Source organism: Ochotona princeps, chromosome 18, assembly GCF_030435755.1.
Source record: "Ochotona princeps isolate mOchPri1 chromosome 18, mOchPri1.hap1, whole genome shotgun sequence".
In the NCBI taxonomy this organism is placed as follows: Eukaryota; Metazoa; Chordata; class Mammalia; order Lagomorpha; family Ochotonidae; genus Ochotona; species Ochotona princeps.
Window position 1 is genome coordinate 32,647,336 of NC_080849.1, and position 13,851 is coordinate 32,661,186.

At 43.3% G+C, this 13,851-nt stretch overlaps 1 protein-coding gene across 4 annotated transcripts in view; it reads right to left on the reverse strand.

Annotated features, from left to right (window-relative positions):
• RNF125 (ring finger protein 125) overlaps nt 1-13,851 on the reverse strand; it is a 93,852-nt gene that overhangs the window by 56,707 nt on the left and 23,294 nt on the right. For 2 of the 4 annotated variants that reach the window (XM_058677133.1, XM_058677134.1), the window contains one exon: nt 4,747-4,881. The exons of 1 other annotated variant lie outside the window; for it this stretch is intronic. The gene's annotated coding sequence lies outside the window, so the exon portion shown is untranslated. Of the gene's footprint in view, nt 1-4,746; nt 4,882-13,106; nt 13,127-13,851 lie in introns of those variants that run through there. One more of the 4 variants, XM_058677137.1, reaches the window with a different exon arrangement.

Genomic DNA, 13,851 nt, shown 5'->3' on the forward strand with positions numbered 1-13,851 from the left:
TGGGATTTGACCAAGCAATCCAGATGTTAGAATCACAAGTGGTAGCTTAGCTCACTGCTTCATAGTGCCAGCCCCCCCATACCATGTATTTTAATGGCGTTTTACACATGGGCCATAATTGAATTCATATAATTCTCTATTATTTGAATTCTTGTTTTGTTTTTCTTTTTTTAACTATTATAAATAATGCTATGATGAACATGCACATTTGCTATATTTTTTCTCTAGGGTCACAACTCTAATCTCTTCTACATACTTCTTATAAGGAAATGGTTTCATGAATGTTCATGGATTGAATAGTTTTTAGAATTTACAGCACAAACTGATAAGAATAGCAAACACTAACAATCATACCATGTATACCACTTTAATTACCAGCTACAACAATTCAAGGAAGAGCTGTCCAGTGGCCTAGAGCAACTATCTTCCTGGTTACCTTGGTTTTGTTTAAAAACGGCACACCATCAAGTAAACAATGTGATTTTGGAACATTTTCAGATGTTTTTAATATTTTACTTTAGATATGCTATTAGGCCATTTGACTCTTTTGAAAACATAAAACTGAATAAGAAATACATGAGCTTTTTAAATTTTACTGTTTTTCACCTGTTTAAATCGCTTAATCATTTAAACAGAAGTAGAGTTTGTATAAGGGTGCATTCCAGCAAAACAAATAATGGAAGTTGTGATGAGAGCAGAGAAAGAATATAAGGAAGTTTCTAAGGTGGAACTGGCTGTTTAACTTATTAGGGCCACAGGAAAACCTGTAGCTGAAATCCGGAAATTAGGAAGGAGCCCTCCGTTGTCAGCAGATATGCCAATTCTTCTGCGTCTCCTGCCAGCCACTTTGTTGTCAGCCTCACTCTAAATCTGCTTTGCCAAGGGGTGAGTCCACAATACTTCCCTACCCGTTATTCCAGTCTTATTTTTCAAAGACAGGTTCTGCTTAACATAGCCTTCACTATGAGGAACTTCCTGGTAAATAGACATGCCAGTGATGATCACCCCATGAAGTGACTGGCAAAGTAGCTGCCCATGTAAAAACAATGATAGTTATGATTTATATGTTTCATGTACTGGAATAAGGTGTTTAATTATTTTTAAAAGATTTTATGAAAGGAAGAGAGAGAGAGAGACAGAGACAGAGACAGCATGCTTTCATCTCTTGATTCGCTGCCCAAACACCCACAATGGCCATATTAGGCCAAGCTGAAACCAGGAGCCAGGGACTCCATCAGAGTCTCACATGTGAATGACAGGGGCCCAAGTACTTGGGCTGTCTTCTGCTTCTTTTCCAAGCACATTAACAGGGGCAGTGGAGTCTTCTGAATTCTGTGTCCCCCATATTCTCGATGTCTTCCTCAGTTAACTCTGAGGTTGGCTTAGGGTTTTGCTGCTTTGCAGGGGAGTCTTCAGTAATATTCATAGTGCCTATGTCTCTTTTGCTCTTGGTCATTGTACTTCTGGTTAGCAGAGTCTTCTCCTTGGGGCAGGTTTCTAAGCTGTGTCACCCACAGTTCTACAGTTTGATTTTACTTATTGCCGTTGGTACACAATTTTTTGCTTGCAGCCATTTGTGCCACTCCCTCCAGTGAGTTCCAGGTCTGGGTTCTTATGTTAGATTTCCACAAAGAACTCTGTAGCCTCAACTCCTGGATCACCAATTTCCACCTCCTGTGATACTGTGCTGAGGCTGCACCGTTGTCTATACAACCTTTCTTCCACTTCTGGTTGGAGCAGGTCCCAGGATTAGGGAGACACCAGGTGTCCTATATAGCTATGCTGTTGTTGGCGCTGATGTTGCCAGAACCTGTTGGACATTAGGTCTGGGTGCCACACAGACCTATTTTGACCTGTACGATGCCATAGTCAGTATTATTTTCCTGAGGGACCAGTGCAATCCATGGAACTCAGTGAGTTCTCATGAGCTCAGCACATGTGCAGTTCACTGTTGTCCCCTGCAGTCCTAAAGTTTCTGCCACAGTGTAAACATGGCGCCTGATGTACCAACTCTAGAGTTCTTGATCTGCTAGCCATCAGGTCTGAGGGCTACCCAGACCTGTCTTGGATGGAACCTGTAGAATGCCACGTTGATGCAGTTCACTGAGTCAGAAATGAGTTCACTCCCAGCTCAGTGTATGCTCAGTCCTTTCCCTTGCCTTTGCCTCTTTATGCAAAATGGCGCCCAGTTCGGCTCCAGGGGGCTGACTGGGGTGTGAAATCCATGCTGAACTCGCACTGCCCATCTGGGATCTGCTGCTCTGTCTCTGCTCCTGGTCAAATCAAATGGACCAGCAGGACAGACAATTCTTTGCCTGGGTTCACCTCCCAAGCTCGAAGTGAAAGTCCGTTCCCATCTGGTTGCTGGTGGATTTCCGGCTGCTGGTGGAGTTCAGATTGCCGTTAGCTGAATGCCGCTGGAGTATCAGTCACTGCAACACCACACTGTTGTGTCTGCTGTTTTCCTGTGTCTATCAGACTCCAGGTGCCGCTCTGCTGTTGTTCTGTCCTCTCCTGTTTCCTGGAATATGCGCTGTCTGCTTCACATTGGCTAATATTTCTCCATCGGTTTAAGCGTGTCCTTATTCTATTCTGCCATCTGGATTCTTCTTGTTTGCGTTTTAATAGATAAGTGAGAAAGAGATTCATTTTTTCCCCAAGATTTATTCATTTTTATTGGAAAATCAGATCAAATCTACAGAGGCAAAAAGATTTTCCATCCTCTGGTCACCCCTTAAACTGAGTTGATCCCAAGCCAGGAGCTTCCTTTGGGTCTCCCACATGGGTGCAGGGTGCCAAGGCTTTGTGCCGTAATCGAACTGCTTTCCCAGGCCATAGCAGGGAGCTGGAGCAGAAGCAGGAACACTGAGGCACAAACCGATGGTCCGTGCAAGTCAAAGATCCAGCTACTGGACCATCATATTTGGCCTGAAAAAGAGATTTCTTTTTTAGTTCTTTACTATTATTATTATATTTTGGACAATTTTTACATAGTTAATTAGGGCTAAAAAGGTTCAAGGGCTATAGGAAAGTGGGTGCGACTATTATTTCCATATTGTTTCCTTCATCTAACCAGCTCCACTATGCAGCCCACGAAAAAGAGATTTATTATTATTCTTCAAAACATGAGGAAACATCTCCTCAATGTCCATTAAGCCATTCGTATTAATCAACTTGGGTTGGTTTAACAAGATCTCATTGACTGGGTGGCTTCAATCACAAAATTTATTTTCTTAGCATTCTGGAAGTCAAAGAACAGAGTGTAATTATGGTAAGGGATCTTTCTTGGTGTGTAAAAGTCCATCTCCCCAACTGTATTCTCACATGTGTGGGAGAGTCTAAAAGCAAGTTTTCTGTGCCTCAGGACCTCATCTCAACCTGATCTTCTCTCAAAGGTCCCATCATCAAATACCAGTATATTGAGGGTTTGAGCTTCGTATCAACTTGAGGAGACATGGTTTAGGTTGTAACATCCTTCCTCAGTTTTCATTTGTCATCCCTCCTCCAGTCATCATCAAGGAGGATGGAATTAACATGATTGGCTTAAATGGAACAGCTGAGGAGATAAGAATGCTTCAGAAGTAATATATACACAATAAAGGGGAAGTCTGTTAAAGTATGCTATTCCTCTCCATTTATAAACTTCTTTGATTTTCTTACTCTCAAGTGGTTATTCTTTCTCTTTGAGCTCTTATAGTGAGGATAAATGTCTAGCAGATTGGTTAAGATATCAGTTAGAGAGCCCGGCACGATGGTTCAGTGGCCAAATCCTCACCTTGCATCCGTTGGAATCCGATATGGGCACGGGTTTCTGCCCCAGCTGCTCCGCTTCCCTTCTAGCTCCTGCTTGGGGTCTGGGAGAACAACAGAGAATGGCCCAAGCCTTAGGACCATGCTCCCACTTGGGATACCTGGAAGAAGCATCTGGTTCCTGGCTTTGGATCAGCTCAATACCAGCTGTTGTGGCCATTTGTGGGGGTGAACTATCTGATGAAGGATCTTTCTCTCAGTCTCTTTTTCTCTGTGTAAATCTGCCTTTCCAATAAAAATAAAATTTTAAAAACTTAAAAAAAAAAACCCACTTGGAGTCCAACTCTTCTTTCAATTGAAGCTTCCTGCTAATGTGCACCCAGGGAAGCATCAAGTGTCTCAACCCGACACCCACTTGGGTACTGGTACTTAGTTCCAGTTCCTGGCTTTGACCTGGCCCAGTTAGGGTCCCAACTGTTGCAGGTTGCTGGGGAGTGAACAGAGGACTGAAAGATCTCTGTGTATCTCTCCACTTCAAATAACATTGAAAATAAGTAAAAATAAATCATAGTTAACAAAATGACAGTTAGGCTTAAGTATATTTTGGTAACTCTCAACTGTTGATGTTTTAGATTAGTATTGACTTTCCAATTAAGTTAAAAACAATGTAGCTTTACCTTGTATAGTACAATGTCTTGTAAATATCCTTGGAAAGAATACCAGTGCAAAATTTTCTCTTCTTTGGGGATAGAAGGTACTATTTTTTTAAAAGGTTTTATTCATTTTTATTGGAAAGCCGGATATACAGAGAGGAGGAGAGACAGAGAGGAAGATCTTCCATCATCTCAGGCCAGGTTCTGTACTTCTGTTCCGGGGGCTTTGTCTGGCGTCTGTGTGTTCTTTCCCTGGGGACTGAGCGTCTTCACTGGAACCTGGGCTGGTTGGGGAGTATAGGCCATCACTGAGGAGGAGACCTCCAAGATGCTGATGACTTACCTCAAGACTCTGTCCTTTGCCCTCCTGACCGCACTTCTGTTGTCAGCTGAGTCACACTGTCCTACCCCCTTCCTTTGGGAATCAGTCCAGGGCCAAGTTCATGCCTGCTCCACTCTCAGAAAACAGCCAGGCTTCCTGTGATAGGGCCAGTGCTGCTGTTAGAGTTTCTGGTTAAAATACAATCAGTCCTCAAACAAGGACACATAGACCCAGGGCGTTTTGCACTTGACAGACTCCGGCAGTTGTACTGTGTTGTCACCTTCAGCACAGTCCGCCCTGCATGAAGTAGGTCATTGGGTCAGAATGCTTTCAGGAGGTCCAGCAAATGGCAGCGTGGCCTTGGCTGTGACTCGCAAGCAGCTTCCCTCACACCCTAGCCGCTCTCTTGGGTGGGTCTCTGCATTTCATTTTCAAAGTCATGGACGTGATTTTCTGTGACTCCTAGCTCAGTTATTCCCAAACTAAGCCCAAATTTCTCTGCCTATTGTTATAATTTCTCCCTTATTGAAATATACTTCCTACAGAAGGCCATATTTAAAATGCACAGCAACTTGAAGGGAAAGCCTGTCAACGAGGACACAGAAAATGTTTTTTTTTTAAAAGGCTATCAGAATATTAACATTCGAAATAGAGCTTCTAATAAGGGCTGGAAGTAGGATCCATGAGCATAATTAACCAAAGGGTTTTCAGTAGTATTTCATCTTCTTGAAAGATTTTGGAAAGAAAGGTGGACATTAGAAGAATCCATACAAAAAAAAATTTTTTTTTCTATTGAACAGCTGGCCCTGCGGCATAGTGAGTAAAGCTGCCACTTATGGTATTGGCATCATATATAGGCACTGGTTCTTGTCCCAGCTGCTCTGCTTCCAATCCAGCTTCCTGCTAATAGTCTGGGAAAGCAGTAGAAGACCAACCAAGTGCTTGAGCCCCTGAGCCCACATGAGAGACCTGAAGAAGCTCCTGGTTTCTGGCTTCGAATTGGCTCAGCTTTGGACATTGTGGCCATTTGGGAAGTGCACCAACAAATGGAAGACCCCTTTGTCTCTCTGTAAGCCTGATTTTCAACTAAATAAAATAAATCATTAAGAAAATCTGCCATCAATTTCAATTCCCTTTTCTTTGTACCCTTCTTTGGTGTTCTCTCCAATTCACAGATAAATCACACCTATCTTTTTTTTTTTAAAGATTTATTTTATTTTTATTATGAAGTCAGATATACAGAGAGGAGGAGAGACAGAGAGGAAGATCTTCCATCCGATGGTTCACCCCCCAAGTGGCTGCAACAGCTGGAGCTGAGCCAATCCGAAGCCAGGAGCCAGGAGCTCCTTCCAGGTCTCCCATGCGGGTACAGGGTCCCAAGTCTTTGGGCCATCTTCGACTGCCTTCCCAGGCCACAAGCAGGGAGCTGGATGGGAAGCAGGGCCGCTGGGGTTAGAACCGGTGACCATTTGGGATCCCGGCCTGTTCAAGGCGAGCACTTTAACCACTACGCTATTGCACCAGGCCCCATACCTACCTCTTTTAAGAAGAATTTCTCAGCAAGTTACAAGTACATGCCAATTCTTATGTCTCACTGAGATTTTGTTTACTTGTTTAGCCTTTATGTGTAAAGTATATTAAGTACAGCTATAGTCACATTTATAATAAATCTCAATATATGACTCACACCCAAACTTTTGATGCTGTGTAGTGCATGACATATACACTCAATATTTTCTCCTGTCTCCTTCTGGAGTCAGAGAAGAGAACATAAAGAGAGTAGAGTGGGTTGCCGGTTTCCTCCTATAAATAGAAGGGGTCACCTGCATGAGTGATGCTTTAACTTTGCTTTTCTGAAGGGCATATGGGCCCGGACAAGCACCGGTGGATGTATTTAGAAAGAACATGAACAAAAACCTTCTAATGACAGCATTTCTAAATACAGGAGGTGTCTTGCAAGGTGTTAATAAATTCTTCATCGGTATCTGCAAACAAAATAGAGGCTAGACAACCTCCTGAAAGTGCAGATACCTGCCTTTTTTATCAGACATCCATGACCTACACCAAAGGAAAAATCAGCTCCCAGCCAGTGGGAAGGCCGGTGTGAGCAGCACAGAGCTCTTAGCAGAACTCCTTTTATGCTTCTGAAAATCTAAGTACTTGGGAATGGAGGGAACTTCGAGAAACTTTGAACATAAGCACCAAGGTTTGGAAATTCCCGAAGAGGCTTTAACACTAGGATTACTGATTGGATCTGTAGCCTTTTTTACAAACTTAAAGACATTTGTTGGCAGAGTAACTTACTCATTTTAGACTGCAGGACTGTTGCTTTAACAATGAAACCCAGTTTGAGCCACTACTCAAGTATTTAGAACAAAGTTTAAGCCTAAACTGGGATCAGTGCCTGGATATTCAACAATTTAACAAGTGAAGGCAAAAATAAAATTGGAAACAATTTGTTGAGATGAAGTAGGGGGTAGGGTCATAGGTAAACTTAGATGTATTTGTGAAGATGTATTTTTATGGTAGCTTAGCTTTTTAAAACTTTTTATTAATTTTAAGTTTCTTAGAAAGGCATTGAGATAGAAATAGAGAGAGATCTTTCATTTGCTGCTTCACTTCCCAAAATCAAAATAGCCAGGGTTAAACAAAGTCAAAGTCAGAAGCCAGGAACTCCGTCTGAGTCTTCCCTGTGGGCGGCAGCACCAAGTACTTGAGACATCACCTGTTACTCCCCAGGGTGCAAACTAGCAAGAGGCTGGAATTGCAGCAGAGCCATCATCGAGATGTGGCCTGTGGGCCTCTCCAAGTGATAGCTCAACCACAATGCCCAATACCTGCCTTCTCTCTTAACATGAGACCTCACGATCCATCCTGTATCTTTTCTTTAAAACAGATTTATTTCATGCAAAGCATACGCTCTACCACTGAACTACACCCCCACCTCACTAAAACAGATACATTTCAAAGGCAAAGTTACAGAGTGGGGATGGGTTGGGGGAAGATACAATGGGGATAGGGTGAGAGAAATTTTCCACCAGTGGATTCAGTCTGCAAATAGCTGCCATAGCTGGGAGTAGGCCAGGCTGAAGCCAGCAGCCTGGAGCATTATCTCGGTCTCCCCTGTAGGAGTCAGGGGCCCAAGTACTTGGGCTGTCAGTCATTGCTTCCTCAGTTGCATTAGCTGGGAGCTGGATCAGAAGTGAAGAGCGGTGGGAGGGGGAGGCTGGTACGATGGCATAGTCGGTTAAGCTGCCACCTATTGTGTTCATGTGAGATACCGGTTCAAGTCCTGGTTGTTCCATTTCTGATATGGCTCCCTACTAATGTGCCTAGGAAAACAGCAGAAGAAGGCCAAAGTTCTTAGACCCCTGCAATCAAAGACTCTGGATTCCGGCTTTGCTTTGGCCCAGCCCTGGCAGTTGCAGCCATTTGGGGAGTGAACCAGAGGTAGAAGATCTCTCTCCCTCTCTGTCTCTCTCTCTCTCTCTCTCTCTCTGTCTCTCTCTCTCTGTGTGTGTGTGTGTGTAACTCTGCCTTTTGAAAGTGAAGTCTCAAGTGGAGACTTTAACTGACTCTCTTCCCTGGCTTAACCAGCAGCACCACAACACTGTCCTGCTGCTCCGTGCCTTTTGGCCGTGCCCCTCACAGCACGCCTCTGCTTCAGTTTCTCCTTGGTTCTCTGACAATGCTCCTTTTATGCCACTGCAGGTGAAAGAGAAAAGTGACATTATCCTATGAAAACATACTTGGATCTCCCCCAAGCTCAAGTTGTTTATTGAGGGAGAGTTAGAATAGGGGACCCACAGCAGGTGGAGGCAGTTCTTGTTAATAAAGGTCAAGACTCCAAGGAACTGAACAGAATGCCTGACAGTTGCTATAACAAACTTATGCTTGCAAGATTCAAACCTATAGATTTTTTTGTTTCCCACAGATAATCTCACTTGTGACAGCTTACAAAAGCAAATGCTGGGGCCCAGCGCAATAGCGTAATGGTTAAGGTCCTTACTTTGAACGCGCCAGGATCCCATATGGGTGCAGGTTCTAATCCCAGCAGCTCAACTTCCCATCCAGCTCCCTGCTTGTGGCCTGGGAAGGCAGTCAAGCACGGCTGAAAATCTTGGGACCCTGCACCTGTGTGGAGACCTGGAAAGAAGTTCCTGGCTCCTGGCTTCAGATCGGCATAGTACCGGCTATTGCAGTCACTTGGGGAGTGAATCATCGGACAGAAGATCTTCCTCTCTGTCTCTCCTCCTCTCTGCACATCTGCCTTTCCAATAAAATAAATAAATCTTTATTTAAAAAAAAAAAAACAAATGCTGAAGGCCTCTTTGTTCCCAAAATCCCTTAAAAGGCGATTATTCATCCACCCATTAGTATATTGCTATTTTTATTTTATTTTTTTATTTATTTTTTTTTAAAGATTAATTTTATTTTTATTACAAAGTCAGATATACTGAGAGGAGGAGACACAGAGAGGAAGTGGAGCTGCCGGGATTAGAACCAGCGGCCATATGGGATCAAGGCAAGGACCTTAGCCACTAGGCCACACCGCCAAGCCCATATTGCTATTTTTAAATAATGTGCTTGTCAGTGATAGAAACTGAAAACCATATAAGGGGATACATAATGAAAATCAGTGTCCTTTCCATAGGATCCACTCCCAGTGACACACCCCTGCCTCTGCTCAGTGAACAGATTAAGAAGTGTGCTACTGAGATATAAGGGAGCTTCAAAGAGTTCCTGGGAAATTGAAATTAAAGGGCAGGGCCCAGCGCAGTGGCCTAGCAGCTAAATTGCTCGCCTTGCATGTGCTGGGATCCCATATGTGTGCCAGTTCTAATCCTGGCAGCCCCGCTTCCCATCCAGCCCCCTACTTGTGGCCTGGGAAGGCAGTTGAGGACGACCCAAAGCCTTGGGACCCTGCACCCATGTGGGAGACCCAGAGGAGATTCCAGGCTCCTGACTTTGGATTGGCTCAGCTCCAGCTGTTGCGGCCACTTGGGGAGGGAATCATTGGATGGAAGATCTTCCTCTATGTCTTTCCACCTCTTTGTATATCTGACTTTGCAATAAAAATAACTCTTAAAAGAAGAAAGAAATTAAAGGGCAGAAAAAAGTGCTTGAGCTCTGTTTTTCAATATTAGCTCCGTCAAGTTCAAGAGACTTTTGAAAGTGACAAGGCCAGCTGTAATCCATCCCTTAAGGACTGAGCAATTCAACCAAATCAAATGAGTCTTCATTAGTTGAGAAAAAATGTGTGCCCTTTACGGACTTTTTTAAGACCACAAAACAAAATAAGCCCAGAGGAGCCAAATCAGAACTGTTAGGTGGATGACTTTGATGGTTTCTCATCAAAACTCTTGCACAATTTGCTCTTATTTGATGAGGAAAATAAATAGGACCATTGTCATAGTGCCGAAGGACTCTGATGAAGTTTCTCCTGATGAGTTATTGTTGAAGCTTTGGGTAACTTTATTCACTGAGTGACAGACCTTAGTAATCATAGCAGTCAGCACCCCTTCTCATCAATCGAGTAGTTGCCATGTCGTAATACAGTGTATGTCTGCTTGAGGTGCTTGTATGTAAGAGTACCTACATTCAGCTTCGAAGTCAGCTTCTAGTTTTAGCTTCCCACTAATGTGCATCTGGAAAGCAGTAGATGTTGGCTCAAGCACTTGGGTCCCTGCTACCTACACAGGAGAACCTGGTCTGAGTCCCCAGATTCCTGGCTTTGGATGTTGCAGGCGTTTGGGGAGCAAACCTGCAGATGGCAGCTCTCTTTCTCCCTCTCCACCATCCCAACTCCACTCACCTTTTCTCTTCCTCTTCAAATAAATAATTCAAATCTCAAGAGTTTCTTCTAGGCCCCTGGTTATCTTAACTTCTTTGATGCCACCACAACAAAACACTTGATACTGAGTGCTTACACAAAGTAAAAAACTGTGTTTGATTCTGGTGATTGGAGCACCTAAATACTGTGGCCTCAAGTTCCTGGTGAGGATCCCTGGCTGCATCAGCTCATGGCGAACAGAAACCCGGCCAAGTGTGGAAGAGGCACATGTGTGAGCAGCAAGGGAGCGGGAGCCTGAGGAGACACCAGGTTCACTCTTTTGTAGCAACCTGTTTTCCCAGGAACTAATCCACTCATGTGAGTCCTAACTCACTCCACAAGAACAGCTTCCTCCCTTCACAAAGTGGGTCATGCCCAACCACCTCCCACCTCTGTGGAATCTCCTGCTCAGCCCTGCCACACTGGTATCAAGCTGAAAGCACACAACCTTTGGAGGAGAAACCACATGCAAACTGTAGCAGTGACTGTGACCTCTTCTTGCACTTCTCCTATTTGAGCACGTTGACGTGACTGATCCGGGGCCAGAATGTGACAGCAGAGTGGCCCCTCTAATCATACCTTCTGCAGTTCCTCTAGTGTTACACAATGATCCGTGATTAAGAGTCAAAGTCCTAAAGTTTAAACATGATTCAGTAACTAACTGGACTAAGATATTGGAATTGGAACCTTAGAAATTTAGTTAACCCCTCCTTGTCTCTTTGTTAAAAGAAGGTTAGACACTGATTTTTAGAGATCCCAACTTGTACGAATAGCTGAATCTTTCTATGGTGCATATTTTAAAAATTATTTTTATTTCATTTATTTGAAAGGTTGAGATAGACAGGGAAAGAAATAAAAATACAACCAAAGAAAGGGGGGAGACATCTGTATCTACTGGTTCACCTCCCAAATGCTTGCCTTGGACAGGACTTGGCCATGGCGAATACACACCTGGAAACCCAGTCCATCTTCTACAGGTGTGTCAGGGACCCTCCTGTTTGAGCCATTACCTTCAGGAAGTTAGGATTAGGAAGCAGAGCCTGGCCTTGTACCCATGTCAAACTTGAACTAGGTCAAACACCTACCCATATCTGGTATTCTTGAAACTTCCTCTGTTGCTCTTTTCAATTCTCGATTTCTTCTTCCGTTCTTTACCGGGTAAGTTGTGATTGTTTGTTGACGGCTTACTATTTGCAGGCTCAATATCAACTACTGGGGACATGATAGCAATCAAATAACTTTTATATCCTGCTGAGGGGATCATTTCCCTGGAGCAAATGGTGATTCCTAACTCTGATCTTAGCAAAGGGCATTTACATCAGGCCAGTAGCCTACTAGATCCATGGGGGGAAAAAATCTTTTCATATCATAGGAACATTTTCTCTGCTGACAAAAATGTGACTCACATTTACTTTAGAAAATATGTCATGCTTGGGACTGGTCTGTGATATAGCATGTAAAGCCACTGCCTATGAATATTGGCTTCCCATATGAGCACTAGTTTGAGTCCCAACTGCTCCACTTTCCATCTAGCTCCCTGCTAATATGCCTTGGAAAGTAGAAGAATATGGTTCAAGTGTTTGGTCTCACGTGGAGAACCCAGAAGAGGCTCCTGGCTTCTGGCCAGTCCCAGCCACTGCGGCCATTTGGAGAATGACCCAGAGATGGAAAACCTCTCCCTGTAAATCCACCTTAAAAAGAAAAAGGCAGGGGGGTCATGCCAGTTTTCTGTTTGGGATATGTTTCCAAAAGCATGCCCTTTGATCCCTTGGAGAAAAACCATGCGATCATTAACTGCTACCAGCACACAACGATAGTTGACCAATAGACACATCATGGTCACGGTGTGAATCAAAGTCCCGTCCAGTGGAATTTTGTCTGGGAAGGAACAACCACTGAGCTGATAGACACTTTTAGTACTAAGTTCACTGAAAGTGATTTCTGATGCTAAACAACTGAAACATTAAAGAGAGCATGATATCCGTGTTAGGCATACACACCAAACAGACCAGTGGAGTGGATAAAATGAAAGCCGCTTGGGGCTGATGTTGTAGTGCAGTAGATATAAGCCACAGCCTGAGGTGCAGGCATCCCAATGGGCACCACTAGCTGCCCTGGCTGCCCTGCCTCTGATCCAGCTCCCTGCTTAGGAAGGCAGTGGAACATGGTCCAAGTGTTTGAGTCCCTGTCACCCACACGGGAGATCTTAATGGAGTTCCAAGTTCTTGGTTTCTATTTGACTCTATGTTGATATTGTGGTCATTTGGGGAGTGAACCAGCAAATGGAAGGTCCTATTCTTTCTTCTGCCTTTCAAGTAATCAATAAACATCTTTTTTTTAAAAAAAATTAAAGGTCATCCAAACACTTGGCCCTATATTTTGCAGTTTTTCTTAAAACAAACACAAATACAAGGAGAGAGGGAGAGAGAGAAATCTTCCATCTGCAGATTCACTTCCCAAATAGCTGTGAATGGGAAGGGACTAGTTCTGGGACAGATCAAAGCCAAGGGCTTCATCTGCACCCACTTGAGTGCAGGGGTCCAAATACTTGAGCCATCTTCCACTACTTTTTCCAGGTGCATTTGCAGGGAGCGGAGCAGCTGGGGCTTGAACTGGTGCCCATGTGGAGTGAAGGCATGGCAGGTAGTGGCTTCACCAGTTATACCATAGCACCGGCCACTTTCTTGTATTCTTTCTTAGAGCAGAGTGTATTATTTCTGAAAAGTAACATTAAGAATTCTATTCAGATTAAATTCAGATTCATTTATCAATTTTTCAGTTGATGATACAAAGTCCAAGTCATGATATTGTGCAAAGTCATGGTAACAGGAGGCATACAGTACATAATGAATTAGAATATGGCATTAAAGCCCGCATTGTCAGGATATGACTTCTAATTCTGCTATATGGGGTTTCTTGGATTAGCCAATTAATTTTTCTGCGCCTTGGTTTCCTCACCTGTGATATAGTGATAATAATAGGACCCCCCTCAGAATATTTGTGAATTTTCAATGTCTTGGTACATCTCAAACACTTTTAACATGTGTAGCTCTGTCTAAAGGTCAGCTATCATTGTTCAAGGATTTTTACTTGGAATTGTAAGAATTAATCAAAAGTTTCCTTAATCTTATCATCATTTTAGAAAATAGAGCAAGATTTTCAGGTCTTTAGGTCTTTGAAAAAATTACATATCTTCCTGTTTTGAGAATTTTAAGTCAATGCAGAAAACTACATACATTACGTATATATTTACCCTATCCGTGATAATTTAGATATAGAAATATTTAGATATC